Consider the following 21,908-nt stretch of genomic DNA (forward strand, 5'->3'; position numbering starts at 1 on the left):
ACATTTGGAGCTTTAGAACAGATCAAGGGGTTTGTGGTATTAAGCCTAGGAATATGGAGCATTAAAACTTATGGGGGCATGAAATCCAAGTTATTAGACCTATATTCTCTCTCTTTGTCTCTTATGAGAGTGATGGGTTAGGTTTTGGAGACACAAAATTAGGATTTCATTGGGGCTTAAGGTAAGGCAAATGCAGGTCCTTCTAAATTGTCACATCATGCCCCTAAACACCAACTTAGATCTCACAGCCTATTTATGTCACATGTATAGGTATGATGAACCCAAGATGCATGACACGTTAAGAATCTGTCTAGTTAATCACAGTAACCATGAAGGGGTAGCCATGAGCTCTCGTGTTGTTAGGCTTGTTTGAAGTGCAGTAGCAAATCCATATCATGCATCTGCTATAGGGATGAATGTATGCAAGTCCAATACATGAGATAACCGTCGAGCAAACACTCAAATCGGTATGGAGTGGTGGTTCATGTTGGGCAAGATGCCACCACAAAGGAGCTAGGGGAGTCAAGAAGACATTGGCTAAAGTCAAGATCCTTCTAAGCATTGGGCATGCTCCTCTAAAGCAAACTCACAAGGTTATTGTATTCTCTTTCCCTCTCTGTTGCTCTCTCCCCAATGTTTTCTCTCTTCTCTCACTTATTTTTCTCCACCCAATTCACATGCTCTCTCTCTCTCTCTCTCTCTCTCTCTCTCTCTCTCTCTCTCTCTCTCTCTCTCTCTCTCTCTCTCTCTCTCTCTCTCTCTCTCTCTCTCTCTCTCTCAAGTTTGTTTTTCTTGATTCTTCCTCCCCCATTATCATGCAACCTACCATGGGGTAGCAATGCACTCTCAATTGAACCTATGGTGAAGCAGCATCACAAGGGTGTGCACAACTTCATTTTCTTGGCTTCTTCCTCCTAACATATAGGAGTTGCAAATGATAGGGTTCTCCCTCTCTCTCTCTCTCTCTCTCTCTCTCTCTCTCTCTCTCTCTCTCTCTCTCTCTCTCTCTCTCTCTCTCTCTCTCTCTCTCTCTCTAGGGCACTGATGCCAGGAGGCATATTCCACGGTGGATTCCGTGAGGTTTTACGGTGGATTCCGTAAACTTAGATGACCGGGGCTCATACGCAAAGAGGATTCTTTGTGCGAGAAGTTGATGGGGACGCCTGTATCGACGGTTCGCGACGAGATTGACTGTAGAGGCCGTTTGTTCCTGGAGCTCCGCCTTCGCCCGAGATTGGTAGCGATTGGAAGCCCTTGATCTCTGCTCCGCTCTGATACCACTGGTGCACAGATCGGACGCAGGTAGCTCACGTAGTGAATTCCCAAAGGTCCCCAAGAACAAAGTACTCTACTTTTTAGCACAAAAACCAATGTAAAAGCAAGCACGACATGAGACAAGAGACAAATTGGGTTCAATCTCCCCCATGCCTTGTGTGAGCGCTTCACAAAGCATGTATTTAATGTATATTTCCAATCTTTATGCTCAAAAATAGCCCAATTACAAAAATATGACAAGCTTTTAGCTTTTGAGTTTGCTTTCTACCAAAAATAGGAAAATAAAGCTAATGGACGGTGCCCATAGAGTTTGGCACGCCCATTCTCAATGTCCGAATAGAAATAACATATCCAAGCGCATAAGCGCATACAAAATAATAATAAATAATCGATGTCTCTATAGACATAACAAAATATAGGCGTGGCGCCTATCAAAATATAGTCCAAAGATCGAAAACCCGCTAGACTCCAATGCTTTCCTCCGCCACTGCTGCTATCTCTACACATCAACTGAAGCATTCACAATCGTTAGTAAAATAACACAATTAAACCGACAAAAGTGAATACCTAGCAGTCTTCAGCTACATAAATAAATCAACTGGTTAGAAATAAATCCTAACCTTAATTTATTACGAGTGCGCACTCTAAACTCATAAACGTTTATTAATTTAATATGCATTTTGCGGAATCACCCGCTATGGAATCACCCATGTACACACTAAATTAATGAAACGCCCGAAAAGGACAGGCGTCCCCATCAACTTCTCGCACAAAGAATCCTCTTTGCGTATGAGCCCCGGTCATCTAAGTTTACGGAATCCACCGTAAAACCTCACGGAATCCACCGTGGAATATGCCTCCTGGCATCAGGCACAGAGTAGGGATGCGATAGATCATTCAGTTCAATGAGGAGACGAGAGTGATGCATGGGCTCTGGATAGTGGAGACGAGACAAGTCACCAAGAGAAGAGGCAATTGGCATGGCATTCAGTCCAGCCGGCAAAGAAGTGTCCACAGGGCAGTTCGACAAGCCATGGTTTTTGCAGAAATAGAATCGCATTTCCTCAAACGCTTTCTGATTGGATATGAAATGTTGTCCATAGTGCACTATATACCTGCGAGAGTGTGAGGTGCCTTTGACATACAGCGCAGAGAGTAGATGCGCTCTGTCCTCTAGAAGGAGACGGCAAAAAAGAGCTGAAAAGACTGGTCACTTCGAGGACAAATAATCATTTTGTATGTGCTTGATATCTGTGAAGGCGAATCCTACATCCGGTAATCATGGCTTAGCAGGGAGAGTAGAAGAAGAAAGATGTCCACTCTCCATGGCTCGCTTACGCCTCGATGCTGGCCCTGCTCTTCTCATGTCCACCCTTCGTGATTTTGTTGTAAGCTCTCTCTCTCTCTCTCTCTCTCTCTCTCTCTCTCTCTCTCTCTCTCTCTCTCTCTCTCTCTCTCTCTCTCTCTCTCTCTCTCTCTCTCTCTCTCTCTCTCTCTCTCTCTCTCTCTCTCTCTCTCTCTCTCTCTCTCTCTCTCTCTCTCTCTCTCTTCCTCGTGTCCCCTGCTTATTGCCGCAAAAGCTGAGAACCAAGAAACATGACTACAATTGGAGATATTAATGCATGCCTTTCTCGAAGTGGACGATCTGTCGCATGCAACAAAGCCAACTTGACAACCACAGGTTCACCTCTCTCTACTGACATGTTGGAGTAGCCATGTGTTGCAGAAATCTCATAGGATGGAATATGGAAATTTTTTGCGACACTTCAAGCATCAATCAATGCATAGAATCAAGAAATCACACGCTTGGCTCTCGATGTCAAGCATTGAAAAGTAAGAATACACAATTGGAACAGACTATGGAGGAAGAGGCCAAGAGAATCACAGACTTGGAAACAAGTATGGTGATATGCACATGCATGGAAACACCAAAAACATGGACCAGAGTAGTAGCACATATTCCCCCAAATGGAGACATGCATGTACTTCATGCAAAGGGTAGTGATGCAATGGTAGATGATGTGGATGCACGTGAACGTAAAGAAAGAGAAAAGCGGGCCCAAAACCTAGTTATTTGGGGATTGGCCGAAACAGATGATGAGATTGCACTGTCTCTTACTATGGAAGTCACTGAGTTTTTTGGTAAGCATTTTGCCATGTTAGATGTACCTGTCTTTGGTGCTCGACGTATGGGCAAGAAGAAAGACGATGGGAAGGCAAGAGCCATTGTATGCACTCTATTGGATGCAAGTAAGAGAACTATACTTTTAGACAGTAGTTGAGTATACCTCAAGGGAACAGATTTTTATGTAAATGAGGATCACACCCCCATGCAACAGGAGGAACATCGGAAGCAATACAATAAGCGAAAGAAATCTAGTGATAACACATCAAAGGGTGCATGGGATACGCAACCCATGGGAGCTGTGTGCTTGTGAAGGTGTTGTTTTGGAATTGCAAAGGGTTTCCATGGCATAAAGGTGAAAGCATTAATGCTATGGTTGGTGATGCTAACATTGTGTTCCTCGCTAAGACATGGGAGCGGGAGACATGTAGAATTCCGGATATCCCAGGGTACATAATCCATAGTGCATATCAGCCACATGTAGGAAAAAGAGGGCAAGGAGGAGTTGCATGCATATACAAATGTCATTTGGAAGGAATGATTGATGTATGTAAAGTAGACTGACATAAGCTATACATATGGAGTATGCTCAAGCACACTACATCGATGTACATTGCACGATGTTACATTCCACATAAGGAGTCCCCCTTCTATGCATGACATGAAGTGGATTTGCAAGAACCTTTTGAAGATTTGAGTATGGATGCATGCACATATATGGAACAAGGACATGTGATGGTCTTAGGTGACCTAAATGCGTGTATTGGATGTATGCAATTTCAGCCCATAGTGCGTGATGAGCTAGACAAGGAAGAGGTTGTGGATGTAGATGCACGTTGGTGTAGACAGCCTGAGGATATTAATATTAATGCTCATGGATGTGCTTTGATGGATATGGTAAATGGTTTGCACATGTCGATATTGAATGGTATGAATTGTTTCCCTAATACTGAAGGATACACGTGCTACTCAACTAGTGGAGGTTCTAGTGTGGTAGACTGATACACACACATGAATGATTTATGCATGATCAGAGAGTTTTGGTTAGGTGAAAAACATCCAGAATTAGATCATATAGCTTTGGGCTTGACACTTGATATTTGCCATGCAGGGGACACGGTAGGTACTGGTGCATTCCGTATTGATGTAGACAAGAAACAAGAATATGATGGTCACTTGGATAGTCTTATGAACAATCTTACTAGGAGCACATGGGCTGATCTGAGAGATGCAATGTTAAATATCGGTTATAGAGGTTTTTGGAAAACCAAAGAGCAGTCACAAAAATGTCAAAGGATTTCCATGCAAGAAATGGTTTGATGATGAATGTAAGGCTACACATAGAAAGCTGAAAATCCTCCCTAAGGGACAAGAACGAAGTGAGGCAGAAAAACAATATAATGCTCTCACGTGTAAAAAGCAACGACGATATGTAGTGGCCAAAGAAAGTGAAGATGCTAGGGAGTTTGAGAAATGTCCAAGGCAAGCATGGAGAAATTTGCAAACCAAATGGTCAAATGTTATGGGGGATTTTATAGATGCTGACATGCTATCATATGTTACAGAACTCTACATGCATAAAGGGGTATAGCTAATCAAATGTGATGTACATACGCAGCCATTTAGCGCTTTGTTCACTTTAGAAACATTGGAGGCAGCCCTCAACAAGATGGCTAATGGAAAAGCATGTGATACTTTGCAAATGATTAAAGCGGAGATGTTGAAATGGACAACAAAGGAGACGAGACTATTCATGTTGCATGTGATACATCATGCTTTTGCATATGGTTTTCCCCAAGAATGGAAGGAGAATTGGATACAACCATTGTATAAGGGAGGAGATCACAATTTGCTCACAAACTACCGCACGATTATGGTCAGCTCAGCCATGGCAAAGCTATTTACCACTATCCTAGAAATGCAATTGAGTAAATGGGCAGAAAGTAATAACAAACAAGCTTATGAACAAGGAGGTTTTTGGCCTGATCATAACAGCATAGACCATTTGGTTACTTTACGTGTGCATGGATGAGAGTTGTTTTGTGGATTTTAAGAAGGCTTTTGACACCGTACCAAGGGTTGGCTTATGGCAATGAATGCAAGAATTAGGGGTCCCAAATTATCTATGCATGGGAATTTACAGGATATATCAACGAGTGGTGTGCCGCCTCAGAGGTCGCAACAGGCTGTCACAAGTATTTGAGAGTAATATGGGAGTCAAACAAGGTTGCCCGCTCTCCCCTACATTATTTGGTTTATGCATTGATAAGCTAGAGGAAATACTTCTCATGGCTATGAATGAAGAGGAAGCCAAAAGCCCGCATATTGGTATGTTTGTCATCTTGCTCTTGCTTTATGCAGATGATGTGGTCTTCTTTACATATACTGGGGAACGTATGCAGTAGTTCATGGGGATTGTTGAACGGTTTTTTCAAGATAGTGGTTTGACGATGAATGTATAAAAAACAAAGCTAATGGATGTGCGCACCAAGAAATCAAAGACCCCACAAAAAGTACATTATGCGGGACAGTCTATAGAGGTAGTATCTACTTTCAAATACTTGGGGATTGAGATACCTGCAGACCATAGATGGCATACATGTGTGGAGTGGCAATTAGCGGTAGGGAAAAGCAAGTATTATCACTTTGAAAATGATTGCAACCGTACAGATACTAAATGCTAGAAAACACACTATATGATTTTTGATGCATATGTTCTAAAGACGGTATTATATGGAGTGGAAGTGTGGGGGGAGCATCTCCTCATCGACATGGAACGACATTGAGAACATGTAAAATGCTTTTATTCGTAGGTATTTGGACATCAAAAGTAACACACCATATGTACTTATACTTTTGGAAACTGGCCGTTGGCCAATTGAGGTACATGCTATGATCCGAGTACTGAGATATGCCACCCGAGCATGCCAAATGGATGACAGTAGGCTCCCCAAACGGGCATGGGATGCTAGCACACGCCTATAAAAAATGTGGAAAAGTAAAGTGCTTTCAACAGGATGGGTGCTAGATATGTAAAAATGGTTTAAAGGGTGGGGAGTGGATAGATATCTAGATATGGCATCCGAAGATATATGCATGGACACATTTCAATCAGACCTCTTACGAGTGTATCAAGCAAAACATCAAACTAAGGGAGAAAATGGCAAAGTTTCTTACTACAGTATGCATATCTATCCTTCATGTTGGGAATCCTACATGCAGGCAGAGGCACACACGCAGTCGTACATAGCCAACCCACTCTCAGTGGTATTTAGACAGAGTATTGCTTGACTTTGAACTTGATCATACACTTTATTGATTAAGACAAGTGCATGGAGTGGATAGGCAAGAGAGACAAGGTTATGCAAGCTATGTGGACTACAGAGTGAAGAATCAGAGGAGCACATGATTATGACATGCCCAGCATATGCACATATACGAGCTGAATTTGATATCCCTTTACAAGGGCCACTTCACCAGTTTCTGACCACTACTCCTATATCAAAGTTAGGGGCTCTCTCATCACCCACATGTTATGCTTTTGGGAGAACCACGCTGCATAGATCGTTCTTTCACCATAGCTACCCTTTCCTACCATGGGGGAGGAGAATCATTGTATATCTAGAAAGGTCCCATGGGTCATAATTTGACCTTCCGTGGACGATAATAAACTACTCTACTCTCTCTCTCTCTCATCTTACTCTATATATGTGTGTGTGTGTGTGTGTGTGTGTGTGTGTGTGTGTGTGTGTGTGTGTCATTCTATTTTTTTAAGTAAAATTTTATTATATTATTATTATTCAAATCTCTGTGTGTGTATGTGTGTGTGCCTACACCTGCCACCGTCGATGCCGCATTTGGCTGTCATCATTGCAGCATCAAATGCCCTTCCTGGCCTCCTATTGAGATGTCAAGCTCTACATGAGCCAACATCCACTATGTGCCTTGGTGATGTGGCAAGATATTATTCACTAGCATGTTAGGTGAGTAACATGAGGATATGCTAGTGATTTCACAACCGGACTACACCCACGTAGTCCATCCTTGTGTCAAGAATCGTGTGGTGGAGGGACTTGCTTAAGATGCTGCGCCGAACACACACAGAATGCACAAGGAGAAGCTCACTCAAGAGACAAGAAGAGAGATGGAGGCCAAAACGTTTTCTTGCTGATTTCTTCTTCTTCTTCCATACACTTTACAATGTACACAAAGTATAGATAAGATACAACATAAAGGAAAGTGGCCTACTAAGTCAAACAATGCATAACCGACTACACTAGTCGACTGGCGCTATAACTATGCCAGCTGTAAATAGGTGTAACAACCTGAATATAACAAGTAATGAGTCAGTGGCCATGTGAGAGTCATAATGACCACCGATGTGCTAAGTGTAGACGTGTGGACCCATCTAACCAGGCGGTCCATCATCAATGTCCACATGTGTTAAGCTTGTCATCTCAACACTCCCCCTCAAGCTCAACTGCATCTCTGCAACTCCAAGTAAGCTTTGAAACTTTTGAAGCTTCTCTGTACCCAATGCCTTCGTGAAGATGTCAGCTATCTGATCCTGTGTGCTGACATACACCAAGTCAATCTCACCTGCTAGTACCTTCTCTCTCACAAAGTGGTAGTGTACCTTAATATGTTTTGTCCTGGCATGGAACACAGGGTTCCTAGCCAACTGTATACCACTCATGTTGTCACAATAAATGACAACTGGACCTTCCACCTACACATCCAAATCAGCCATTAACTTTTGTAGCCATACTACCTCACATGCTGCAACAACATCACATCTATACTCAGCCTCTGTACTCGACAAAGCAACTGTAGATTGCTTTTTGCTGCTCCAAGCAACTGCTGCACTACCAAGAGAGAACATGTATCCACTGGTAGATCTTCTATCAGACATACTACCGGCCCAATCTGCATCTGTGTATCCAAACACCTGTACCTCATAGAAAAGTCCATAATGTAATATGGACTTCACATATCTCAATATGCGTCTGACTGCATCCAAATGTGGCTTTCTAGGTACTTGCATAAACTGACTCACAAGACCAACAGCGTAGCTCAAGTCTGGCCTTGTAATGGTCATGTAGATCAAACTCCCCACTATCCTCCTGAACATAGTAGGGTCTTCTATCTCATCCCCAACATCAACACTCAACTTTACATTCTGCTCCAACGGGACTGAAAGTGGTTTGCATGCTGTCATACCATACTTGGACAACATATTCAAGCCATACTATCTTTGGGACAGCCATATACCATCATCACATCTGATCACCTCAATGCCAAGGAAGTACCTTAGCTCACCTAAATCCTTCATCTCAAACTTCTTCTTCAAAAAGTCCTTGACTTCAGCAATCCCACTATCACTATCACCTGTAATAATCAAGTCATCCAAATAGATGACTATGATGACCAAACTTGCATCTTCCTTTCTCACATAAAGTGAGTGATCAGCATCAGAAACATAAAAGCCAATATTGACAAGATACTCTTTGATCTTGTCAGACCATGCTCTAGGTGCTTGCTTGAGCCCATAGAGCGCCTTCTTCAACCTCCACACATATGTGGGATGCTCTAAATCTTCATAACCTGCGGCTGATCCATATACACTTCTTCCTGCAAATCACCATGCAAGAAGGCATTCTTCACATCCATTTGCTGCAACCTCTAACCTTTGGCTGCTGCCAAAGCAATCACACATCTGACAGTTGCCATCCTAGCAACTGGACTGAAGGTTTCATCATAATCTATGCCATATGTCTGGGCATAGCCTTTTGCAACCAGCCTAGCTTTGTACCTACTAATAAAACCATCTGCATTATGCTTAATCTTATAAACCCACTTACATCCAATAGCTTTCTTGCCCTTCGGCAATGATACTAGATCCCAAGTCTTATTGGCCTCTAATGCAGCCATCTCCTCATCCATTGTTGCATCCCAATGAGCATGACCAACAGCCTCCTCAAAACATGTGGGCTTAACATCCTCAACTAGTTTCACCATATAAGCATAATGGTGAGCTACATAACCTTCAAAACCAAATCTTTTAACAGGGTATTTGACCTTGCTAGATCTGCGTACCACCGGATCACTCAATGGAGCCTTTACATTACTATGAGCTCTTTGTACACCTGGTGTCCTGAGACAAAAGGAATACCAAGCTCATCATCCAAGCTCTTTGAGCCATTGGAGTCTCCATCAAGAACTGTATCAATGCCATCTGACACTTTATTCTTTCCTTTGTCTTTACCTGTAGTGCTACTAGATGCACCTGAAGATGTAGAGGTACTCCTTAGTCTCCCAGACCAAGGACTACCAGATGATGTCTCTGGTCCACTAAGAGTCCGTGATTCTTGCTTTTCAGCCTGCACATGAGTGTCATGCTCATCATCATCATCCAATGCATCACCACTAGATGCATACCAACTGCTCATTTCATCAAAGATGACATCCCTGCTCACTCTGAACTTACATGTGATAGGGTTATAACAGCGATACCCTTTTTGCTCTAAAGAATATCTAATAAAGACACACTTTTCAGCCTTTGGATCCAGTTTCTTCTGCAACTCATCTAGCATATGAACATACACAATGCAGCCAAACACTTTCAAGTGTGAGACATCAGGCTTATTACCTGTAAAACATTCTTTGGGGGTCATACCATGAACTGCAGTTGTGGGAGTTTTGTTCATAATATAAACAGCAGTATGAACAGCCTCAGACCAACAATTCTTAGGCATATTCTTTTCAGCCATCAAGGCGCGTGCAACTTCTGCAATATGCCTGTTTTTCCTTTCTGCAACCCCATTTTGCTGTGGGGTATACCTGCATGTGAACTGTCTCTTTATCCCATGAGACCTCAGAAAATCACTGAACTCATTCGAGAGGTACTCTCCCTCTCCATCTGACCTCAAGCACTTTACTTTCAAGCCTGTTTCTCTTTCAACTACAGCCTTGAAAGTTCTAAAGTGCTCAAATGCTTCACTCTTTTCCTTCATAAAATATATCCACAGCTTTCTAGAACAATCATCAATGAATGTGACAAAGTATGAACTGCCTCCAAAAGATACATTTTGTGCAGGCCCCCAAATGTTTGTATGCACAACATCAAGGATATTTCTGCTTACATCTCTGTCATGTGAAAAGGGTTGTCTTGCTTGCTTACCAAACTGACATGCTTCGCATACCTTATGAAATTTTGCAACTCTAAATGTAGGCAAACCTATAACCAACCCTTTAGACTGCATTAATTTCAGCCTTTGTACATTTGCATGTCCTATGCGTTTGTGCCAAATTTCAATATCTGCAACAACACCTTTTCCTTTAGCATACATAGCAGCATTCATAGTAGGAATTCCAGCATCCAGAGTAAACATACGCCCAACTCTACTTCCCTTTGCAACTAGCCTGCACTTGTCATTGAAGTCTTCTACAAAGCAGCCCTTTGCATTAAATCTGATTTGCAGCCCTTACTATGCCATCTGACCCACTGACACCAAGTTCTTTGTAATAGATGGCACATGTAATACATCTGAAAGACTCTTTGTCTTACCATCATGCAAGGACAAGGGAAATCTTCCAATGTGTGAAATTGGGTGGCATGAATCATCACCCGTCTGCACATAACCTGTATTTTGCAAATTCTGCATCTCTCCAAACCATTCTGCATGGCTGGTCATATGATTGGATGCACCTGAATCAACATACCAAACATCATCGTGTGTTCCCTTCCTTGTAATAGCATTCAGCATATGTTGCATAACAAACAGACGTTCATTTTTGTCTTCATTCTATCGTGAAGATGATGCATAGTTTCCTTGCTGCAACTTACCACTGCGAATATCATCTTTCTTAGTATAACATTGGGCTGCAATATGACTTGTTTTGCCACAGTAGGTGACACACAATACCAGAGTTGTTAGAACCTCTGTTCTGCCATCCACCTCTTCCTCTAAAGCTCCCCCTGCCTCTAAAGTTACCACGACCTCCTGAAACCTGCATATCGCCAAATCGCTGATTCAATCTGTTTTGCTGGTTATCACTACCACGTCCTGTACCACGGCCTCTTGAAGAGAACCTGCCACGTCCCCTTCCTGAACTGGAGTAGAAAGCTTGGACCTGTTCACCACTTCTTTCAGATGTCTCACTCTACATGTTGATCTCTTCAGTGATCATAAGGGAGACCAACTCATCGAAATCTGGGAATGGCTTTCTAACATATACGGAAGTTACAAAAGACTTCTAAGCCTTTTCATTGTTAAGTCCACCCAAGGTAGATGACACCAAATCATCATCATCAGGCATTGCATCAATCGCCGCCAAGGCATCTGCAATGCTCCTTACCTTCAGTGCATACTCATTGATAGACATCTTCCCTTTCTTCAATGTATTCAACTCTTGCTTGAGTTGAATCTTTCGTGCCTTTGTATTTACAGAAAACATACTTTCAGGTATGGTCCAAGCTGCATATGAATTCTCTGCATTTCTAATATGTCCCAGCATATTATTGTCAATTACTGTAGACAGCCAATACATGACCTTTTTATCTTTTGCATTCCATTCCTTCCGTGCCTTTGTCTCTTCTGCAGTTGGAGGGCCACTCACCTCTGGCTCCTTTTCTTCACCTGAAACAAACTCGTAGAGGCCTTTTCCAATAAGGAAGTTCGTGACACGGAACTTCCATGATGGGTAGTTGTTCTTGTCAAGCTTCTCAATGATGGGGTTTCCATTGTTCTCTGCCATTATCACAAAACTAATACCAAACAACAAGCAAATCTTCTGCAACCTTTGATCTGTAGTGCACAGCAATACACCAGACAACATTTTTCATTGTCTGCTCAATAATACATGCAATCTGCAACCTGTTTGCAGATAAACCTTATGTTTGCATCCTGCAAACACCTCAAGAATTACAGATTCGCAATCTGTAACCTGCACACCCACTTTCGGTCAAAATAGCCAAAATCACAGTGTACCTTGAAACTGTTGTCCGCAACCTTGTGGCTCTAAAACGGGGCCTGAAACGGCCTCAGAGCCCAAAATAACTGTGGGAAAGCCCTAAAGGGTGTATCTGCAGAATACACAGTGCTCTTCGCGCACACCAAATCTCACTGCAATCTGAGATTTTTGCTCGACCCTGCTTCCGGTGCCTCCACAGGCACTATCCAAGAGAGAGAGTGGAAGAATGGGAGAGCTTCTTACTCGTGGCTTGCTTGCTCGAACCTTGCTTCTTCTCCTTCACTTCAACCTTCGAAATCAGCCTCTCTCAGTGGTGCGGCTCTGATACCATGTCAAGAATCGCGTGGTGGAGGGACTTGCTCAAGATGATGCACCGAACACACATAGAATGCACAAGGAGAAGCTCACTCAAGAGACAAGAAGAGAGATGGAGGCCAAAACGTTTTCTTGCTGATTTCTTCTTCTTCTTCCATACACTTTACAATGTACACAAAGTATAGATAAGATACAACATAAAGAAAAGTGGCCTACTAAGTCAAACAATGCATAACCAACTACACTAGTCAACTGGCGCTATAACTATGCTAGGTGTAAATAGGTGTCACAACGTAATGAGTCAGTGGCCATGTGAGAGTCATAATGACCACCGACGTGCTAAGTGTAGACGTGTGGATCCATCTAACCAGGCGGTCCATCACCAATGTCCACATGTGTTGAGCTTGTCATCTCAACACCTTGGTTATGGCACATTCATTGTACCACATTTTCTTTTCTTAGTAGGTTCACACTTAATAACTGCGTGTACATACGTTTGTGGTACTTTCATATTAGTCTTTTATCATGTTGTAAAACTTAGTTATTTTATGTGGAAGAAGAAGAAGAAGATTTCAGCCCTATCGCTTTGCGTACTTAAGTATCTATTATTTTATGTGTATGCCTTTTGTTTCTTCATCTCTCTTCCCTCCTATCTATTTTGATGGTATTGTCAAGATTGTGGGAGAGAAGGAAGGAATCTCACTTGTAGCTTTCTTGCTTGCACAATGGGGGAATACACACAAAGGTGGAGGCTGAAAATAGTTTTCCTCTTCTTAGTTGTGTAAGCCAAAAAGAACTCAAGTACATAGAAATAGAAGATCCCTATATATGGGTCTCAAACCAAACTCAACTAACTAACGTGGCATACTAACTGAGCCACGAAGTAGAGTAGATAAGGATAGCTGTCATCTAGCTATTATTCATGGGTGGTATACCAACCGCATCTGCAACTGACAAGTCGGTGACATAAATGCACAACGGTCACCCTGGCATATCACGAGTGGAGCTCGATATCTCAACACTCCCCCTCGAGCTCAATCCCAATTCCAGCACACCAAGTAGGTCTCTGAACTTGCGCAGCTTCTCTGCGCCCAATGCCTTCGTAAATATGTCAGCTACCTGATCCTCTGTGCTGACATAAACTAGATCAATAAGACCTAGTAAAACCCTCTCCCGCACATAGTGATAATGCACCTCAATGTGCTTTGTTCTAGCATGATAGACTGGGTTATTTGCCAAGTGTATACTACTCATGTTGTCACAATAAATGACAACTGGCCCATCTGTAGGCTGATGCATATCATAAAGTAGCTTATGCAACCAAGCTACCTCACATGCAGCCATTGCTGCGCCCCTGTACTCAGCCTCTATGCTCACATATCATGATGTCAGCTCATGAAACACTACATCCCTCCTTATCAAGGTCTCCTGTGAGTAGTTCAATAGGATCAATGATAGGCAGAATATCTTGGGATTGAAGATGTGTAAGAACTCATTTAATAAGTGTGTAAAAAATTCTCTCCATATGTCAACTTATGATTTTTCTTCAAATTAATACGTTTTGCACACGTTGAAGAGAAATGCAGCATATTTTATTCAATTATTAACCAATAGCCAAAGGTGCTACGTCATAGTTAGGGTTATACTGTAAGCTTCACCAATGAAATTCAAATACATCAATGGTATTGTAAGATGGGAGTTCGGCAAATACATTTAGGATTTTGTATTTGGAGGGAATATTGGAATTAGGGAGAGCTATCTAAAACAAAAACTTTATTGACCGTTGGCATTACTTTGATCACTTCCTTATAAATGTAATGATTCAAACAGACTTGTTGTCCTCGTGTAAAAGGAGTTAGATTAACCCTAGAATCCTCAAAAACAAATATCTTAACGACCTTTAAAGTTTCCATCCATTGCAATCTTTTGAGGTTGGTTTGAATATATGGAAGTTGATTAGCACCAATGAAGCAGTATACTCCATTACATGTCCATCACCTTTCCCAATACACTGGGGAAGGATTATAGAGTTGGTTTAGAATATGCACAAGTTGATCTCTCCATCCAAAGTTCAGGAGTGCATAGCTTATGTAAACATAGACTGAAACACAAGAAAATTATTCCAAGCTTCATTGTTCTGGCAAAAATTTCATCAAATATTGGTGATAGGATAAATCATCAGAATTTCTTTCGAATTTGATTCTTATCTAACCTTTATAATCCTACAAATAATACTTACTCTCTCACTTTGATATCAGGTGTAGCATGCCTACCTAAATGGAGCATCTATAGCATGTATTTTTAGTAGCCCATCAAGAAGTAATCAAAACTACTACCATCCAAAATTTGTTAGAATCATTGGACATTCATGGTCTCGAGCTACTTGAGTCAATGCCACAAGGGAAGCTCCATCTCAACCCCACAAGGATTGATATGAAATAGAAACCTAATTTACTCCACAAGGATTTATATGAAATAGGAAACTAATTTTTAATGTTAAAATTCTCCTATATTAGCTATCTATTGTTAGCTTTGAGGTGACAACATTGCTATCATTCCTTAGATTGAAGCAAACCATTACTATACTTAGTTCAAAGAGAGTGAGAAATGAGGGGGAAGCAATCGGCATCCACCTCTCTACTTATAGGTAAAGTCTCAACTCCGCCCCCCTAAGACAATGTTATTGCTAGGATAGTCAATGTTTATCTCTTCTTAAGTTACCTAAAACTAATGCTTAAATCGTGATGAAAGCTTGTCAACGAACTGAGACCACATTGCCTTAGGCAAGACCTATCAGCCACCCACTTCCCTCTAGGGTTTTCTTTAGTTTGCTAATTATTCCTAGCACAATTTAGTTCAACATATAGCAACCAGCTTCCTTAATTATCTTCTCATGACCATGTTCCCTCACATAAATAAAGCACATATAAGAATACAATATTTCTAAGTATATATATACACATGCATGCACACACGCACACGCACACACACACGCACGCACGCATGCACATTTTATTTCAATAATCGTTCTAGTCAATATCTGGACTCCCCTTGAAGGCCAAATTTTTTTTACCAAGTCTACCCAAAGCTAGCATTAGGCCTTTTGGGAGATCCATCTAGGCTTGTCGTAGGTGGTAGACTCATCCTAGAACACCCAAGGAATTATAGCCAAAGCCCCCTTGGCTCCTTGGCATCTCCTAGCCTCTGGTCCATAAGATTTTATTTAAGAATAAATGTGTGGGAAAAGATGCTATCATGAGAGGTTAATTCCACTCAAATTCCCTCCTGAGCACCTAATGTTTCCCCCTACTTGGCATCTAGGTATCCATAAGAATCCTGGACTATCCAATAGCTTACAAAACTATTCTTTTAACCCATATTTTTTTAAATTAACAAGATTACTATGAAAGAATAACCTAGACTTGGGATTGCGGGGTGGGGGTATTGTTTGCATGGGCTATCTCACATCTAACTCCTGAAATTCTTTGTTTAGGGGCCGTTTTTGTCATTGAATTTCTCCTTCTCCAGTCTTCATCAGCCTTGGACTTTGAACCAAAATTTGTAGGAGGAGAATGGGTACAAAAAAGTGTGAAGGGTTTGGGAGATTGGGAAATTTGGTTTAGAAGGGTGGGTTGAGTAATGACATTAAGGAAGAATCTTTGGAGGATTTTGTGGTGTAATTCCATAGGTAGGATATATGCTAAGAGCAAGGTGATGATATCAAGGGATGAAGAGAAATTGTAGATGGATTTTCTCTAAGGGGTAGGTGAACACGGTGAAGAGAATGATGAGGTTCTTTAGCTATACTAGGGGGTCTTCATGTGATGAAATTTGGGCCAACAAATAGTCCTTGAGATCCTTGCACAAGTCCTTAACTAACCCCTCTCTCTATCCATCTAGATTCCTGTTCTAACTCTTTTCTCACTCTATCTCACCCTCTCTTCTTCTTAACTCTCTCTCTCTCTCTCTCTCTCTCTCTCTCTCTCTCTCTCTTTCAAATCTTCTATCTCCTACTTCATCAAAGTCTATCATAGTAGATTTCACATTATCTATGCACCTACAATACCATATTAAAGTTGATTTGCTACCACAGGTGTTGATCCAAGGTTTTGCCAAGTGAGTATCAAAGTCTATCATAGTAGATTTCACATTATCTATGCACCTACAATACCATATTAAAGTTGATTTGCTACTAGAGGTGTTGAGCCAAGGTTTTGCCAAGTGAGTGTAGAAATATCTATTTAACAGGGAGGAGTGTGGTTTATAATTTAAAAATGGTATTTTCCTACCTTTTATGACATTCTCATGCAACTCACACTAGAGTATTGCCATTTTAAACATAGATTCAGAAAGATTTTCCCCAAGATGAATTCCCTCCATGATCTCCATGGAGATGTTAAATTGTAAGTGTCAATTTATTAGTCAATAGGATTTTTAATTGTCTTTGCCCTTGTTAATAAATCATACTTCCTTGTAGCAATCTTCTATGAACTACAAAAATGAGAGTATGGATACTATTAGAGACAATGAAAGATATTTCCTTATGTGAAAGCTAGAAGGTGGGTCATTTATATTCATTCTCTTGTTTGAAAGCATAAATTTGCCTTTGGAAACCTCTAATAATTTGCAATGACTCTCCATCCATAAGAGGATGCGTGGCTAGGGAGGGACTTGAAGACTATAAAGAAATATCTATTTATTCCTTTTAACTAGGGAATGATTCTCCTCTCATCATGCGACATACACCTTTTTAAAAACTTGTTGAAAATTTATTAGAGCCTAGTTCTAGACTACCACAAACATAGATTGAAATCTTGAAAACAAGATGAAGGAGCATGTTTGATTAAATTGCGAGAAGGTATTTGGGTTTAGGCTTCTCTTATCAAACATAAGGAACCTCCCACAAGCTTTTGATGCTAGCCTAGTGATGCCATTGGCTAATCTAGGTTGGAGCATATAGGGACTTGAAGTGTCAACAGCTAACCAAGTCATTGGGAGTTGTGAGAATGAAGAGGAAGGAGGTGGGGTGCCAAAAAGATTCAATACATTTTCCTATGTTGCGAAATTGGAGGCCTCACAAGTACTGCATCAGATTGTCTATCTTGAAATTTGTCTATACCCTAGGGTACCACATGCTATTGTTGAGGAAGCTAAGTAAACATAGCCTTATGCTTTGGGTTTTGCATGGATGATGCTTGTGTCAAAAGACTTTTCCCCCAGGGAGAACCATTGACCCTATGTTTATGGTCTTGTCAATTTGACCCATAACTCTGCCAACTAGACTAGGGACTTCTAGGGCATGTACAATCTTGTGTAAGCATTATTATCTCTTTGCCATTCTTTCCATTAAGAATTTAGTCCCATTAAACCTTTTATTTGCAAGATTCACAAAAAATGGGCTACAATGTGGTGATATCTGTATTTTCTTTGGACTTGTTGACAATGAATGTGGCTTGGATTCTTCTTGAATGGAGTCCCCAAACTTGGAATGCTCATCTAGAGATGATGTGCCACCCTAGGAGAAGGAGAACTATCACAATATCCATACTCAGACTCTATGTCAAAGTATGATGTAAAATCTATGAGTGTGCAAGTTTTGAAAGGATAAAAGTAACAAATTCATGCTTGAATTAACAACTCGGACCACTTAATTAGTTGATATCTCCAAAACAAGCATACCATGAAATAAAATGGATAGATTGAACATAAATAGTATCTATGTGCCAAAGGGAAGCTAAACTTGGATATGAATGTTATTGATCATCAAGAAGCTATGTATGCTAAGTATGGACATCAAAATCTGGTAAAGGCTTATTGTAAGAACAAGTTCTAAACTTCAATGCATGCAAGTGCAACTCATCTTAATCAACATAGGCCACATTATATTTCTAATGTTAATGAATACTTGGTAACTTTTCAATTGCTTTCCATAGAGATCTATATACTGCAAATTCTACATGTATATAGTGGACAAAATCATAGGCCACTTCAAATGTGTCAATTCATCTGTGATGATTCCATTGAACTAAACAAGTACAACTTCATGAGTTTTTTTGAGGCAAGTAACAGCATTCTTAGTCTAAAAACATGAGATATTGCATCTTTATCAAGAGTACCCTTTTGAGGATGTATGGGAAATGTGGAAAGATAGGGAAGGGAGAGAATGTGGTCTTGGATATGTGTGAGCACAATGATGTGTAACAAAATGCAATCCTCACAACATATGTGAAACTAAGTGAAGAGGAGAAGGTGTTGGAGCTTTATATACAAATGTAAGAGGAATCATTGCACCCAAATGAGCTAGCATTTATGATGGCTCTTTAGGCATGTGGTTCACTTGTAGAATCTCTAGAGGAAAGACTGACAACCAAGGTACTGCATCTAAGCAGTGCTTAAGGATGGTATTTTGATAGTCTAAAGAGGGTTACCATTTTGATGTGAACTTGGGAGGACCCTTCTATGATTGAATAGTAGATGAAGAATTCTAGGGAAGCTGAAAACTATTGGAGGACTTTTACAAACATTGTACTATATTTGTGAATGAGAAAAAATGTCAAACAAGGTAGCAAGGATTTGGCTTTACTGATATATCAATGCAAGTAGAAAGTGTGTAGGGTGAGTAGTAGACATTTGTCATGGCCCTTCAAGCATGTTACCTAGTGGCAAAGAAAAAAGAGCCTACTATTGTAGAAGTGCTACTTACTAGAGTGCAAGCTTTGAGGAATGGTCAAGTTTTGCAAGAGGGAGATGGAGGCAACAATAAGCTATGCATGGTTGGCAACAAATAAATTAACTACTATAGTATCACTAGTTGTGTTAATTAAGACTGGTTGTAGAATACTATTACTAGATAAGCTCCAAGTTTGGTGATTCCAATGGCAAATCAAGAGTCTACTAATTATCTACAAGGTGTGAACGTGCCATAAACATGAGATTAGAGAAACAATAGCATGTGACTTCATGTGGGGGACAACCCTTATAATTTTCAATGGATTTTGTTGTTATCGTTAGTAGGTCTAGAGCTTTAAAAAATTGTAATAACTTGCAAAATGTGGGGAGGGCCATGAGAAGTGAGATTGTCATTGTCATATTTGGACTTAAGTGTGAAGGGATTTGTAATAGTAGAGAAAGAGATTACATCATCAAAAAAGACTTTTGCCTATTCAAAACTTCGTCAATATAGTTGTAGCTGCTCAATTGGAGGTACTGATGATAAACAACATTGACATAAGTTAATTATGGGAGGATTAATGACAACAACACAAAATTAATTAGATTCTCTTACGATGTGCACAATGGGGAGGAGTGGTTTCAAATTTCAAGCACATTTCATAATGACAAGTAGTTTGGGTTTATACTTAGTTTGTCTTACAATGGGTTAGCAAATCCCAGTAGGCGAGCGTTTGTCAAAGAGGTTGAGTATTCTTTTGTGTGCCTAGTGGCAAGTCAATGAGAAACAAGAACTCTATGATGACTTTGGTTTAAGAGATTTTTAAAACTATGGATGGACTTGCAAGTAGAGTAACTCCAACTAGACCAGAGTTCAATTATGTTATTCCACTATCTAAAAAGCAATCAACATCAGAGGTCATCTTGGTGAATGTTAAAGTTGATGCAACTTTTAGACTTGGTTCAGACCTCTATCTTTGTTGATTTTGGAGGTAATAAATATTGGCATCTAACAATGCTCAGTACAATATAAAAATAGAATACATGTTATCATTCATCCTAGTGCAATTATAGTAAAGTTGAAGGCTATAAAGTAGCCATTATTCAGAAAGAATGTTGAATTCATAGTAGAGTGTGTTGTAGTGACATCACAAACTATTTTCAATCTCATTCATGTCCATGCAAGGCTAGCAATTGACACCATATACACATTGAAAGAATATAGTAAGAGACATTAGCTATCACAATATCAAACATGGAGTGTCAAGGAACTCCATTGTCAAAAAGTCTTCTTAGCATTAGCATTATCTATAGTCAATGCAATAATCTACTCATGTAATCAGGGTTTGCATGTCTCTATTTCTTTGTCATATCTTCTTGATACTAGTCTTGTTGCCTATTTCATTTTCATTTTTTGCAAGCGGTGTTGACTAGATAGCAATAAGTCCAAGAGATGCTAGCAATCACCACCATTATGACAATGTAGGGAGTATCAATGACACTGGCTTTTGTCATCCTTGTGGATGCATTTTACTGTGATATTGATTGAATTGTGTTTTATGACAGGTACTAATCTAAGTCTCTATCAACACTCAAAGTATACATTCACCATGATGATGAGAATAGAGAGCAATGTGTTCAACTTTGGAGTGGTGCTAGAGTATAAGAGTTTCATGAATATAGTTATTAATATTTCCTTAACCCTAATATTTAGTCAAAGAGTAAGCTTAAACCCAAAGATATCTATTATCATTATATTTCTAGTGGCATAATAGAAAAGTTATTAAATTAGCTCATTAAATGCAAAAAAGAGATGATTTCAAAACTATATTTGTGTGTACGTGTCAAAGTATCAAGGGTTGGAGCTTAAGCTAGAAAAGGAATGGAAGGATAGCATATCTATAGGATTTCTAGTGATAATCATCTTTACTAACTACAAAGACTACTCTAGTGATAAATGTGTATGTGTGTTTACCTCATCAACTCAAGTAGTAAACTCTGTGTGTGTGTGTGTGTGTGTGTGTGTGTGTGTGTGTGTGTGTGTGTGTGTGTGTGTGTGTGTGTGTGTGTGTGTGTGTGTGTGTGTGTGTGTGTGTGTGTGTGTGTGTGTGTGTGTGTGTGTGTGTGTGTGTGTGTGTGTGTGTGTGTGTGTGTGTGTGTGCGCGCGCGCGCGCGCGCGTGCGCGTGCGTGCGTGCATGCGTGCGTGCGAGTGAGCGTGTGCGCACGCGTGAGTGCACGCACACACTTCTTCCTCACATGTCAAATAATAAAAACTATGTGTGTGCATACTTGCTCACACATGCACATCTATATGCATATAGCTCCAAGAAATATATTCACACGGTTGTAAAAATTACACCAATCATGCTACTTTAATCCTCACATCCTTATTGCTAGTGAATGTGCTCCTTAATTCAGGCATTGTACATGATAGGGTATAGAATGATGATATTGAGTATTTGGCATGCTTTTTCTCTTCCTTGGATAGTACCCATAGTGCTAGTGTAGAATGATATCATTCATCCATCCATAGCTTGAGATTCTCCTCTA

The sequence above is a fragment of the Lygodium microphyllum genome, chromosome 6, assembly GCF_053477565.2.
Source record: "Lygodium microphyllum isolate KBCC chromosome 6, Lygodium_microphyllum_v1.1.10, whole genome shotgun sequence".
NCBI lineage: Eukaryota > Viridiplantae > Streptophyta > Polypodiopsida > Schizaeales > Lygodiaceae > Lygodium > Lygodium microphyllum.